The following is a 13,795-nucleotide window of genomic DNA, read 5'->3' as shown; positions in this document are numbered from 1 at the left end:
TGTTTTACTTTTTATATTTGAATCCTCTTTAAAAATATTTCCCAGCTTAACTAACTTCTCAATGCGTTTTTGGAAGTAGTCATGCTGTTGTTTTCGCTCAGGCGAGTCCTTTTTGTAATTCCCTATTACGTTTTGGATCTCTTCGCCTGTTTTCAATTGCCTGTCCAGCAATGCGCTGATATTTGATGATGCCATTTCTTTATTTAAAGTAATACCTGACCCGTTGAGGTATTTTGTTTTGTCGCTTTGACAGGTTGTACCTCTACTCACAACCAAATAGGCGGTCAAGGTATACTTTTAAATATTACGGCTATGCAGCTTGATTTTCTCCTACTTTGTTGCTGCCAAGTTGACTAGTCAAGTTGATCAGTTGTTGGTGTTTGTAGTTTGGTCGCCCAGTTGAAAAAATATACGTGTAGGATTCTCCAAATTAATTCTGTGTCCAGAAGTCGGGCTCACCAAATGTAAATAATGTAAGCTGAAAAGTTTGTTTTTTGTCTGCCACCGGTTCTTGATAGCAGTAACAATTTCGTTGCCGCAATCTGTACTTGAAACAAATTAAGTACTGATTTTATTGTGGAATATGCAGGGTTTATATATAAAATATCTTAAGAACTAATGTTTGTTTAGGTCTAATTATTATCTGTTTATGGTTTACGATGGGTAGCCTTATAATCAATAGTTATCTCATAGTTTATTAGTCTGGACAGTTGTAAAGTAGGATAACCTTATATCGCTTAAGTTTATGACGCAGGTCCGATCATGCGTGCTGGCAGATGGTGTGAGGTCGTAAATGCGCAGCGGTGCCTGTTTGTATAAGACTATCTGTTAACTATCTGCTGCGCACGAGCAGAAGCTTGTCTCGAAATCGTACACCGTGCTTAAAATTTCTACAAATGAATCGAAAGGACATGTGTTCTTAAATTGGATTAATACTTACCAATCAACAACGGTCCCACGACAGGGCCATTTTGCAATATTTCATCCTTTTTCCTTCTGTGGGGTCGATTATTGTTGAAAATCCAATTAATCCGATTTAATCCGCACAGATAATGTTTAGTTGAGCACGGCGACTTCTCGTTCATAAATCCTTTTGTTGTATCACCTAATCAGTTTTATATATTTTTATTTAGTTTATGAAATAAAACACTTTAATATTTCATTCAGCAACTAGCGGACATGTCTTTATTCTTTGAGGATTACGACGAAAGAGAAAGAGAAGTTTAGAAAAAGTGAGGCCATGTAAGGCCAAACAAGAATCGATATTCGATATCTTTATACATATATGTATATATAATATATACTGTTTTAACATTTTAGTGATGATGAAATGTTCCGATAATATATGTATATATATTGTTTTTGCATCCAATGTGATGCTACATTTCCACAATTATGGATCATCTGAATGTTCGGACATTTTTTTAAATATTTTCCTCTAGCATTTTGCATTAAGCCTGAGACGTCCACATCCTTTGTAGTACGTTTTTCACCAGGTGAATTTTCTCATCATCATCATAATTATCATCGAAATCGAATTGATAATTTTGAACGATTTTATTTTTAACTTTCCAGTTTTATTGTTCGATAAGATGTTCCCCCATTTTCTGATTGCCGTTCCACAGTTGCTTTTTCTTCTCGCTTGAGATTTCCGTCCTCGAGAAACCGGGAACTTTATTGGTTTTCGTTTCATCGCTGCATGCTCCAGCTTGCACAAATTTAACCACTCGTACTGGTCGTAAACTTACTCATATCCGATTTTATAAGGTCTTTGAAATAGGCTTCCATTTATGCCGAAGATCCAATATGGTAAGCCGAGCCGATTGGTTTTTAATACATTTGTTCACAAAATGAAATATTGCACCAACTTTAAAACTGGATCTATAAATTCTGGAAGAAAATAAGGGTTTGGTCTATAATTTGTTGATTTGCATAGTTCAGCTTCGTTTTCTGCAGATCTTTTAATTCCGTTTATGAAATCCTGTATGTCCTCCTCGATTTCGTCCGATTCTCTTTCCTGGCATTCAGGACTTTCAACAGGATCCTCACAATCTGGGGCAAAACGTCGCAATATTTTTCAACAAATAACTCTCCTCTTTCTGACTTATCAAATATTCTCCAGTTTCCATTTGTTTCGACGATTCGCTCATTGCGACAATCATCATAGATTTAAGGATCTGTGCGAAATTTTCCTTGGTTTCCTTGGCTGGCTAGTTTCCCTTTAAAACATTTTTCCGACACAACATTTTTATAAGGTCAAGACGATGTCAAGACGAATGAAGCATCGTGGCAGTACAGGATCCTTCGCCGTTATGGTTTGAACCACATCGAAAGGTATGTGGTGAGGCGGCATTCATTAAAACCCAAGCTTATGGCATTTAGCAGCGCTAGCGAAAAATCACAAGCAATCTTAAGGGAAAATATCCAGAATTTGTTATAAATCGGCTGAGCCAGAACTGAATGCTGGCCGTATAATGTATCGTCGAAAGCATCTGAAATATAGGAAGAATGCCATCATCACCTTTCATCACAATCTGGCATAAAAATAAGTAGCTTGTTTCTTCATTCGGCTTCATGATTGGCAAGACAACAGATCCAGTTGCGTCCACTGACATTTTCCTTAACTCGGGAAAGATAAATTTTCATTTGAGCGCCCGTGTACAGTAAATGCAGTAAAATTCATCCAATCCAATATTCCGTCAATTCACCATCATACTTTTTGGGTCGTGGGTCAAGGATGAAATTGGGTCGTGGTCAGTACTTATTCCAAGATCTCTGTTCATAGCCTCTTCACGTAGCTCAACGTCGGCAACTTTGGAATGAAACTAGGCTCCGGGTCGTTTCCTTAATTTCCTTTGTGGCTTCCCTTTCTCCATAATGCAGCTTTTTGAACATCAACTTGTTGCCAATTTCGATTCGTCTAGATCCTGCTTTTTGGTGATGTGGAATGCCACGTGTATCTGGTACGGTAACAGATATTCCAATGCCACAGTGGGGCTCAGGTTCCACGAGACAATGAGGTCATGGAGAAACTATTTCAATCAGGAGAGGATTCCCCAAAAATCTTCAAACAGACGATGGTAAAGAGTTCTTTAACACTCAATTTAAGATATTAATGAAACGATATGGAATCAACCACTATTCAACATTTAGTAGTCTAAAGGTGTCAATTGTTGAATGATTTAATAGGTCATTAAAAGACCTAATGTGGCGTGAATTCAGTTTCAATGGGACATACAAGTGGATTGATATATTCAAAACACTAATTTCCGCTTACAACAATAATAGATATCATAGAACTATACCAATGCTACCCCTTTAATGTAAACACTAATAATGAGAAACATATTTTGAAAACTGTCTCACAACAATATTAAAATGTTTATGGGTAGCAAATTGAAAATGGGTGATTATGTGCACATCAGTAAGTACAAACACGTATTTGATAAAGGCTATACTCCTAATTGACAACTGAAATTTTTAGAAATAATTAAAATACAAAATAGTTACCCAACAACATATTTACTACAAGACTTGAATGGGAATCCAATTCAAGGTGGTTTCTACAAAGATCAACTGAAAAAAACAAGTTTTCCTAACACTTATCTGGTTGAAAAAGTGTTAAAAAAGAAAGGCAATAGAGCTGTCGTGCGCTGGTTCATTCATAAGAATGAAATTTTGTAACAATATAACATATAAGATTGAAAACAATTTTGTGTTTTGTATTTTTTTCTTTTTTATTTTACTTCAAGTTATTTAACATTTTTTATTTTTCTTTTCTTTTTTATTTTATTTTAAGTTATTTATAATTTTTTATTTTTTCTTAATTTACTAATATGTACACTTAATTTTAAACATTTCTTTTTTTTTTTATTTATACATTTTAATTTTCAATAAAGTATTGTTTTATTATTCTAAACATCTAGTTTTCTTTTTTTCAACCTATCCATTAACATGAAATGTAATACTAATTGTCTTTTCGTAAATGTTGATCGCACTTTCATTATTATCCAACTTTATTTTAAGATTATTTATTTTGTTCACACTAGTTTGATTACTGTGTGAGTTCTCTAGCGCAAAACATTTGCCTGCGCCAAACTCTTGACTCCGCTTCTAGAATTGATATGGAACTCTCAATTTCAAAGGGAATTACTAAATAATGTGCTCTTGCTATAGTTGAAATCCTATCTTCTTCTATTATTCGTTTATCATCCTCGCTATCTAATGTAGTTTTTGTTATATCGACTGTAGTAATTTCATGCCCTCTGTGACCTAAACATCTCCATACTAGAACGTTCTTGCTTTCCCTGTATACAAAGTATTTGAATAATTTGATAATGAAATGCCCATCAAACAACATGCCTTTACCCCTTATTTTTTTATTCATATTTCACCAGAGTTATCGAAATTTTCATATGTGTACGCATATTATTTTTGGACGTAAACCAACAAACTCAGTCATTGGTTTACCATGTACCTCATCCTTAAAGAAACCCAATCGTTTCTTATTACATTTCTTAAACTTATACAACTCGGCCAATTCATCTGGATATTCGGACGTGTCAAACTTTAACTCCACATCATCCTCGAATGTCTGCATAAAAATCATTTGTTTTATGCTGTAAATAAATGAATCCGTATCCATATAATTTAATTTGAGTGCTTTCCCAAACTTAGGTTTCATGTAGTCATAATGGAAGTCATACATTTTGTATTTTGACATCTCCAGCACTACAAATCCTAAATAAATTGGTTTATCACAAATGTTGTGTAACCTCTTTCATTTTAATTGCATACATAGTTTCACTGAACCTTGATGCACTATGAAAATTAGATTTTGATATTAAATCCCTGCACATAATTTGGGTCGCCCTGACTTCCTATTTTCAATTGGATACTCACTCCTGTTATTATTCGTTCATCCACCCTTTTTTCACTGTTTTCCATGGTTTTCCCATAAACAGTATTGTTCAATAATTTGAAAAAATCTTTTCAAAATTATTTTTGGCTCTGGTCCTATGCTCAGTGTTTATATCAATATATTTCTTGAGCCAGGCTTTCTGCCTAAATTGAAGGATGGAGTGAATTTTTTTAATTCCAAGCCATGTCTCATACACTGTTTTAAAAGTCTTATAGTATATAATATAATTCTTCTTTTCAGCGAGATTGGCTATTAACTTTGGAGTTTTACAAGTGCTTGATGGCAGTTTGTTATCCGACAGAATGGTAGATCATTATGTTCATCATGGATTGAGTAAGGGTAATCTAGATCAACCTCTAGAATATACCCATACTACTATTTTCATGAATATTTTCTAGATTAAAACTCTTAACCTGATTCGTGTTTAACCATTTGAACTCACCGTAAGGTAGTGGTTCAGACATAGCCCAACCATACAAATTGTTTGCATCCACATACATTAAAAATTCCGATTCTTTTAGTAGGATCGAAATCTTTTAAGTATTTGTGGTTTGTTTTGCATGCCAATGACTACATTGCACCAACCCACCCCGAATTCCACTCTTAAAATATGTAATCATATCAATGTCAGTGAGTAACTCGAGTTCGATCTCTGTGGTTTTTAGCATAGCATCCCACGACAATCCTGGTGTAGTGTAATAATGGCGGGTCAAGATTGTAAATTGAAGAACAAATTGCCTCTAAAATTTTGGAAAACGTCTGTTAACAATAAAACATCAGTTTTCAAATACAATTCTAAGTATTCCTTCAATGAACGACAATTACATACTTGGATGGCATGAACATTCTGACTCTGTTAAATTACTATAGAACTTGGACCTTGGTGGGAGAGAAGTTTCATCTAGTATTTCAACAGAATCTAAATATTCGTAGGGGAAAACACCTTTCCTGCGAAGTAGTTCAAAATCTGACTTGTTTTTGTACTGTGATTTCAGCACATTGAAATTCTCCTCACTCAAATTCCCGCGAGCGTGTTCAGACTAGAAGGCATGAATCTGATAGTATCCAAAAACCTGATTTCTATCGTATTTTTCCTAAGAGGGAGATATTTAGAAATTGATATATATAATTCCTTATTCAAAGGAATGACTTTTATTTCCTCAATTTCTCCAAGTTCTTTAACAAACAAATGAGAATCATATTTGGAGAAATTGTGAAAGAATACGGGATAAAATCACCCGTCTTGTATTTAAGGTTACAAGAATTATGGGCTGCACCTCTATATCTACCTGTAAAATGACAGTGATCTTTCACTCATCATTATTTAAAATACCCTTACATATGTGACAAATGGTCGCTTTCCTAAAATTTTCTACCTCATTATGACTCATGTGCATTGGAACCACTATTTTCATGTGCTTCTCATACAAATCGGACAAGTCTGACGTTAAATTTTAAATGAAAGTGAGCGACATCATTCTCTTTCCTGGCATTCAGGACTTTCAACAGGATCCTCACAATCTGGGGCAGTAAACGTCGCAATATTTTTCAACAAATAACTCTCCTCTTTCTGACTTATCAAATATTCTCCAGTTTCCATTTGTTTCGACGATTCGCTCATTGCGACAATCATCATAGATTTAAGGATCTGTGCGAAATTTTCCTTGGTTTCGCATGTCGTAGCAACCCAATGCATCTAATATAAAAATCTTTCACGCTGGCTAGTTTCCCTTTAAAAACATTTTTCCGACACAACATTTTTATAAGGTCAAGACGATGCCAAGTCGAATGAAGCAATGTGGCATCGTGGCAGGATCCTTCGTCGTTATGGATTTGAACCACATCGAAAGGTATGTGGTGAGGCGGCATTCATTAAAACCCCAGCTTATGGCATTTAGCAGCGCTAGCGAAAAATCACAAGCAATCTTAAAGGAAAATATCCAGAATTTGTTATAAATCGGCTGAGCCAGAACTGAATGCTGGCCGTATAATGTATCGTCGAAAGCATCTGAAATATAGGAAGAATGCCATCATCACCTTTCATCACAATCTGGTAAAAAATAAGTAGCTTGTTTCTTCATTCGGCTTCATGATTGGCAAGACAACAGATCCAGTTGCGTCCACTGACATTTTCCTTAACTCGGGAAAGATAAATTTTCATTTGAGCGCCCGTGTACAGTAAATGCAGTAAAATTCATCCAATCCAATATTCCGTCAATTCACCATCATACTTTTTAAGGTACAAGGATGAAATTGGGTCGTGGTCAGTACTTATTCCAAGATCTCTGTTCATAGCCTCTTCACGTAGCTTTCAACGTCGGCAACTTTAGAATGAAACTAGGCTCCGGGTCGTTTTCCTTAATTTCCTTTGTGGCTTCCTTTCTCCATAATGCAGCTTTTTTGAACATCAACTTGTTGCCAATTTCGATTCGTCTAGATCCCGTTTTTGGTGATGTGGAATGCCACGTGTATCTGGTACGGTAACAGATATTCCAATGCCACAGTGGGGCTCAGGTTCCACGAGACAATGAGGTCATGGAGAAACTATTTCAATCAGGAGAGGATTCCCCAAAAATCTTCAAACAGACGATGGTAAAGAGTTCTTTAACACTCAATTTAAGATATTAATGAAACGATATGGAATCAACCACTATTCAACATTTAGTAGTCTAAAGGCGTCAATTGTTGAACGATTTAATAGGTCATTAAAAGACCTAATGTGGCGTGAATTCAGTTTCAATGGGACATACAAGTGGATTGATATATTCAAAACACTAATTTCCGTTTACAACAATAGATATCATAGAACTATACGAATGCCACCCCTTTAATGTAAACACTAATAATGAGAAACATATTTTGAAAACTGTCTACAACAATATTAAAATGTTTATGGGTAGCAAATTGAAAATGGGTGATTATGTGCACATCAGCAAGTACAAACACGTATTTGATAAAGGCTATACTCCTAATTGAACAACTGAATTTTTTAGAATAATTAAAATACAAAAATAGTTACCCAACAAACATACTTACTACAAGACTTGAATGGGAATCCAATTCAAGGTTGTTTCTACAAAGATGAACTGAAAAAACAAGTTTTCCTAACACTTATCTGGTTGAAAAGTGTTAAAAAAGAAAGGCAATAGAGCTGTCGTGCGCTGGTTCATTCATAAGAATGAAATTTTGTAACAAAATAACATAAGATTGAAAAACAATTTTGTGTTTTGTATTTTTTTCTTTTTATTTTACTTCAAGTTATTTAACATTTTTTATTTTTTCTTTCTTTTATTTTATTTTAAGTTATTTATATTTTTTATTTTTTCTTAATTTACTAATATGTACACTTAATTTTAAACATTTTTTTTTTTTATTTATACATTTTAATTTTCAATAAAGTATTGTTTTATTATTCTAAACATCTAGTTTTCTTTTTTCAACCTATCCATTAACATGAAATGTAATACTAATTGTCTTTCGTAAATGTTGATCGCACTTTCATTATTATCCAACTTTATTTTAAGATTATTTATTTTGTTCACACTAGTTTGATTACTGTGTGAGTTCTCTAGCGCAAACATTTGCCTGCGCCAAACTCTTGACTCCGCTTCTAGAATTGATATGGAACTCTCAATTTCAAAGGGAATTACTAAATAATGTGCTCTTGCTATAGTTGAAATCCTATCTTCTTCTATTATTCGTTTATCATCCTCGCTATCTAATGTAGTTTTTGTTATTTCGACTGTAGTAATTTCATGCCCTCTAGACCTAAACATCTCCATACTAGAACGTTCTTGCTTTCCTGTATACAAAGTATTTGAATAATTTGATAATGAAATGCCCATCAAACAACATGCCTTTACCCCCTTATTTTTTTTTATGCATATTTCACCAGAGTTATCGAAATTTTCATATGTGTACACATACATTTTTGGACGTAAACCAACAAACTCAGTCATTGGTTTACCATGCAACTCATCCTTAAAGAAACCCAATCGTTTCTTATTACATTTCTTAAACTTATACAACTCGGCCAATTCATCTGGATATTCGGACGTGTCAAACTTTAACTCCACATCATCCTGAATGTCTGCATAAAAATCATTTGTTTTATGCTGTAAATAAATGAATCCGTATCCATATAATTTAATTTGAGTGCTTTCCCAAACTTAGGTTTCATGTAGTCATAATGGAAGTCATACATTTTGTATTTTGACATCTCCAGCACTACAAATCCTAAATAAATTGGTTTATCACAAATGTTGTGTAACCTCTTCATTTTAATTGCATACATAGTTTCACTGAACCTTGATGCACTATGAAAATTAGATTTTGATATTAAATCCCTGCACATAATTTGGGTCGCCCTGACTTCCTATTTTCAATTGATACTCCCACTCTGTTATTATTCGTACATCCACCCTTTTTTCACTGTTTTCCATGGTTTTCCATAAACAGCATTGTTCAATAATTTGAAAAATCTTTTTCAAAATTATTTTTGGCTCTGGTCCTATGCTCAGTGTTTATATCAATATATTTTGAGCCACGCTTTCTGCCTAAATTGAAGGATGGAGTGAATTTTTTTTAATTCCAAGCCATGTCTCATACACTGTTTTAAAGTCTTATAGTATATAATATAATTCTTCTTTTCAGCGAGATTGGCTATTAACTTTGGAGTTTTACAAGTGCTTGGTGGCAGTTTGTTATCCGGACAGAATGGTAGATCATTATGTTCATCATGGATTGAGTAAGGGTAATCTAGATCAACCTCTGTAGAATATACCCATACTCACTATTTTCATGAATATTTTCTAGATTAAAACTCTTAACCTGAATCGTGTTTAACCATTTGAACTCACCGTAAGGTAGTGGTTCAGACATAGCCCAACCATACAAATTGTTTGCATCCACATACATTAAAAATTCCGATTCTTTAGTAGGATCGAAATCTTTTAAGTATTTGTGGTTTGTTTTTGCATGCCAATGACTACATTGCACCAACCCACCCTGAATTCCACTCTTAAAATATGTAATCATATCAATGTCAGTGAGTAACTCGAGTTCGATCTCTGTGGTTTTTAGCATAGCATCCCACGACAATCCTGGTGTAGTGTAATAATGGGCGGGGTCAAGATTGTAAATTGAAGAACAAATTGCTCCTAAAATTTTGGAAAACGTCTGTTAACAATAAAACATCAGTTTTCAAATACAATTCTAAGTATTCCTTCAATGAACGACAATTACATACTTGGATGGCATGAGCGTAATCCTCTTCTGAACATTCTGACTCTGTTAAATTACTATAGAACTTGGACCTTGGTGGGAGAGAAGTTTCATCTAGTATTTCAACAGAATCTAAATATTCGTAGGGGAAAACACCTTTCCTGCGAAGTAGTTCAAAATCTGACTTGTTTTTGTACTGTGATTTCAGCACATTAAAATTCTCCTCACTCAAATTCCCGCGAGCGTGTCTAGACTAGAAGGCATGAATCTGATAGTATCCAAAACCTGATTTCTAGCGTATTTTTCCTAAGAGGGAGATATTTAGAAATTGATATATATAATTCCTTATTCAAAGGAATGAATTTTATTTCCTCAATTTCTCCAAGTTCTTTAACAAAACAAATGAGAATCATATTTGGAGAAATTAGAAAGAATACGGGGATAAAATCACCCGTCTTGTATTTAAGGTTACAAGAATTATGAGCTGCACCTCTATATCTACCTGTAAAATGACAGTGATCTTTCACTCATCATTATTTAAAATACCCTTACATATGTGACAAATGGTCGCTTTCCTAAAATTTTCTACCTCATTATGACTCATGTGCATTGGAACCACTATTTTCATGTGCTTCTCATACAAATCGGACAAGTCTGACGTTAAATTTTTAATGAAAGTGCGAGCGACATCATTCTCTTTCCTGGCATTCAGGACTTTCAACAGGATCCTCACAATCTGGGGCAGTAAACGTCGCAATATTTTTCAACAAATAACTCTCCTCTTTCTGACTTATCAAATATTCTCCAGTTTCCATTTGTTTCGACGATTCGCTCATTGCGACAATCATCATAGATTTAAGGATCTGTGCGAAATTTTCCTTGGTTTCGCATGTCGTAGCAAACCCAATGCATCTAATATAAAAATCTTTCACGCTGGCTAGTTTCCCTTTAAAAACATTTTTCCGACACAACATTTTTATAAGGTCAAGACGATGTCAAGACGAATGAAGCATCGTGGCAGTACAGGATCCTTCGTCGTTATGGATTTGAACCACATCGAAAGGTATGTGGTGAGGCGGCATTCATTAAAACCCCAGCTTATGGCATTTAGCAGCGCTAGCGAAAAATCACAAGCAATCTTAAAGGAAAAATATCCAGAATTTGTTATAAATCGGCTGAGCCAGAACTGAATGCTGGCCGTATAATGTATCGTCGAAAGCATCTGAAATATAGGAAGAATGCCATCATCACCTTTCATCACAATCTGGTATAAAAAATAAGTAGCTTGTTTCTTCATTCGGCTTCATGATTGGCAAGACAACAGATCCAGTTGCGTCCACTGACATTTTCCTTAACTCGGGAAAGATAAATTTTCATTTGAGCGCCCGTGTACAGTAAATGCAGTAAAATTCATCCAATCCAATATTCCGTCAATTCACCATCATACTTTTTAAGGTACAAGGATGAAATTGGGTCGTGGTCAGTACTTATTCCAAGATCTCTGTTCATAGCCTCTTCACGTAGCTTTCTCAACGTCGGCAACTTTAGAATGAAACTAGGCTCCGGGTCGTTTTCCTTAATTTCCTTTGTGGCTTCCTTTCTCCATAATGCAGCTTTTTGAACATCAACTTGTTGCCAATTTCGATTCGTCTAGATCCCGTTTTGGTGATGTGGAATGCCACGTGTATCTGGTACGGTAACATGATATTCCAATGCCACAGTGGGGCTCAGGTTCCACGAGACAATGAGGTCATGGAGAAACTATTTCAATCAGGGAGAGGATTCCCAAAAAATCTTCAAACAGACGATGGTAAAGAGTTCTTTAACACTCAATTTAAGATATTAATGAAACGATATGGAATCAACCACTATTCAACATTTAGTACTCTAAAGGTGTCAATTGTTGAACGATTTAATAGGTCATTAAAAGACCTAATGTGGCGTGAATTCAGTTTCAATGGGACATACAAGTGGATTGATATATTCAAAACACTAATTTCCGCTTACAACAATAGATATCATAGAACTATACGAATGCCACCCTTTAATGTAAACACTAATAATGAGAAACATATTTTGAAAACTGTCTACAACAATATTAAAATGTTTATGGGTAGCAAATTGAAAATGGGTGATTATGTGCACATCAGCAAGTACAAACACGTATTTGATAAAGGCTATACCCTAATTGGACAACTGAAATTTTAGAATAATTAAAATACAAAATAGTTACCCAACAACATACTTACTACAAGACTTGAATGGGAATCCAATTCAAGGTGGTTTCTACAAAGATGAACTGAAAAAAAAACAAGTTTTCCTAACACTTATCTGGTTGAAAAAGTGTTAAAAAAGAAAGGCAATAGAGCTGTCGTGCGCTGGTTCATTCATAAGAATAAAATTTTGTAACAATATAACATAAGATTGAAAACAATTTTGTGTTTTGTATTTTTTTTCTTTATATTTTACTTCAAGTTATTTAACATTTTTTTTATTTTTTCTTTCTTTTTATTTTATTTTAAGTTATTTATAATTTTTTATTTTTTTCTAATTTACTAATATGTACACTTAATTTTAAACATTTCTTTTTTTTTATTTATACATTTTAATTTTCAATAAAGTATTGTTTTATTATTCTAAACATCTAGTTTTCTTTTTTCAACCTATCCATTAACATGAAATGTAATACAAATTGTCTTTCGTAAATGTTGATCGCACTTTCATTATTATCCAACTTTATTTTAAGATTATTTATTTTGTTCACACTAGTTTGATTACTGTGTGAGTTCTCTAGCGCAAACATTTGCCTGCGCCAAACTCTTGACTCCGCTTCTAGAATTGATATGGAACTCTCAATTTCAAAGGGAATTACTAAATAATGTGCTCTTGCTATAGTTGAAATCCTATCTTCTTCTATTATTCGTTTATCATCCTCGCTATCTAATGTAGTTTTGTTATTTTGACTGTAGTAATTTCATGCCCTCTAGACCCTAAAACATCTCCATACTAGAACGTTCTTGCTTTCCTGTATACAAAGTATTTGAATAATTTGATAATGAAATGCCCATCAAACAACATGCCTTTACCCCTTTATATTTTTATGCATATTTCACCAGAGTTATCGAAAATTTCATATGTGTACGCATACATTTTGGACGTAAACCAACAAACTCAGTCATTGGTTTACCATGCAACTCATCCTTAAAGAAACCCAATCGTTTCTTATTACATTTCTTAAACTTATACAACTCGGCCAATTCATCTGATATTCGGACGTGTCAAACTTTAACTCCACATCATCCTGAATGTCTGCATAAAAATCATTTGTTTTATGCTGTAAATAAATGAATCCGTATCCATATAATTTAATTTGAGTGCTTTTCCCAAACTTAGGTTTCATGTAGTCATAATGGAAGTCATACATTTTGTATTTTGACATCTCCAGCACTACAAATCCTAAATAAATAAATTGGTTTATCACAAATGTTGTGTAACCTCTTCATTTTAATTGCATACATAGTTTCACTGAACCTTGATGCACTATGAAAATTAGATTTTGATATTAAATCCCTGCACATAATTTGGGTCGCCCTGACTTCCTATTTTCAATTGGATACTCCCACCCGTTATTATTCGTTCATCCACCCTTTT

The sequence above is a fragment of the Drosophila sulfurigaster genome, unplaced genomic scaffold (genome assembly GCF_023558435.1).
Source record: "Drosophila sulfurigaster albostrigata strain 15112-1811.04 unplaced genomic scaffold, ASM2355843v2 ctg82_pilon, whole genome shotgun sequence".
NCBI lineage: Eukaryota > Metazoa > Arthropoda > Insecta > Diptera > Drosophilidae > Drosophila > Drosophila sulfurigaster.
The sequence above is the reverse complement of the archived record's forward strand: the minus strand, read 5'-3'. Positions refer to the sequence as shown.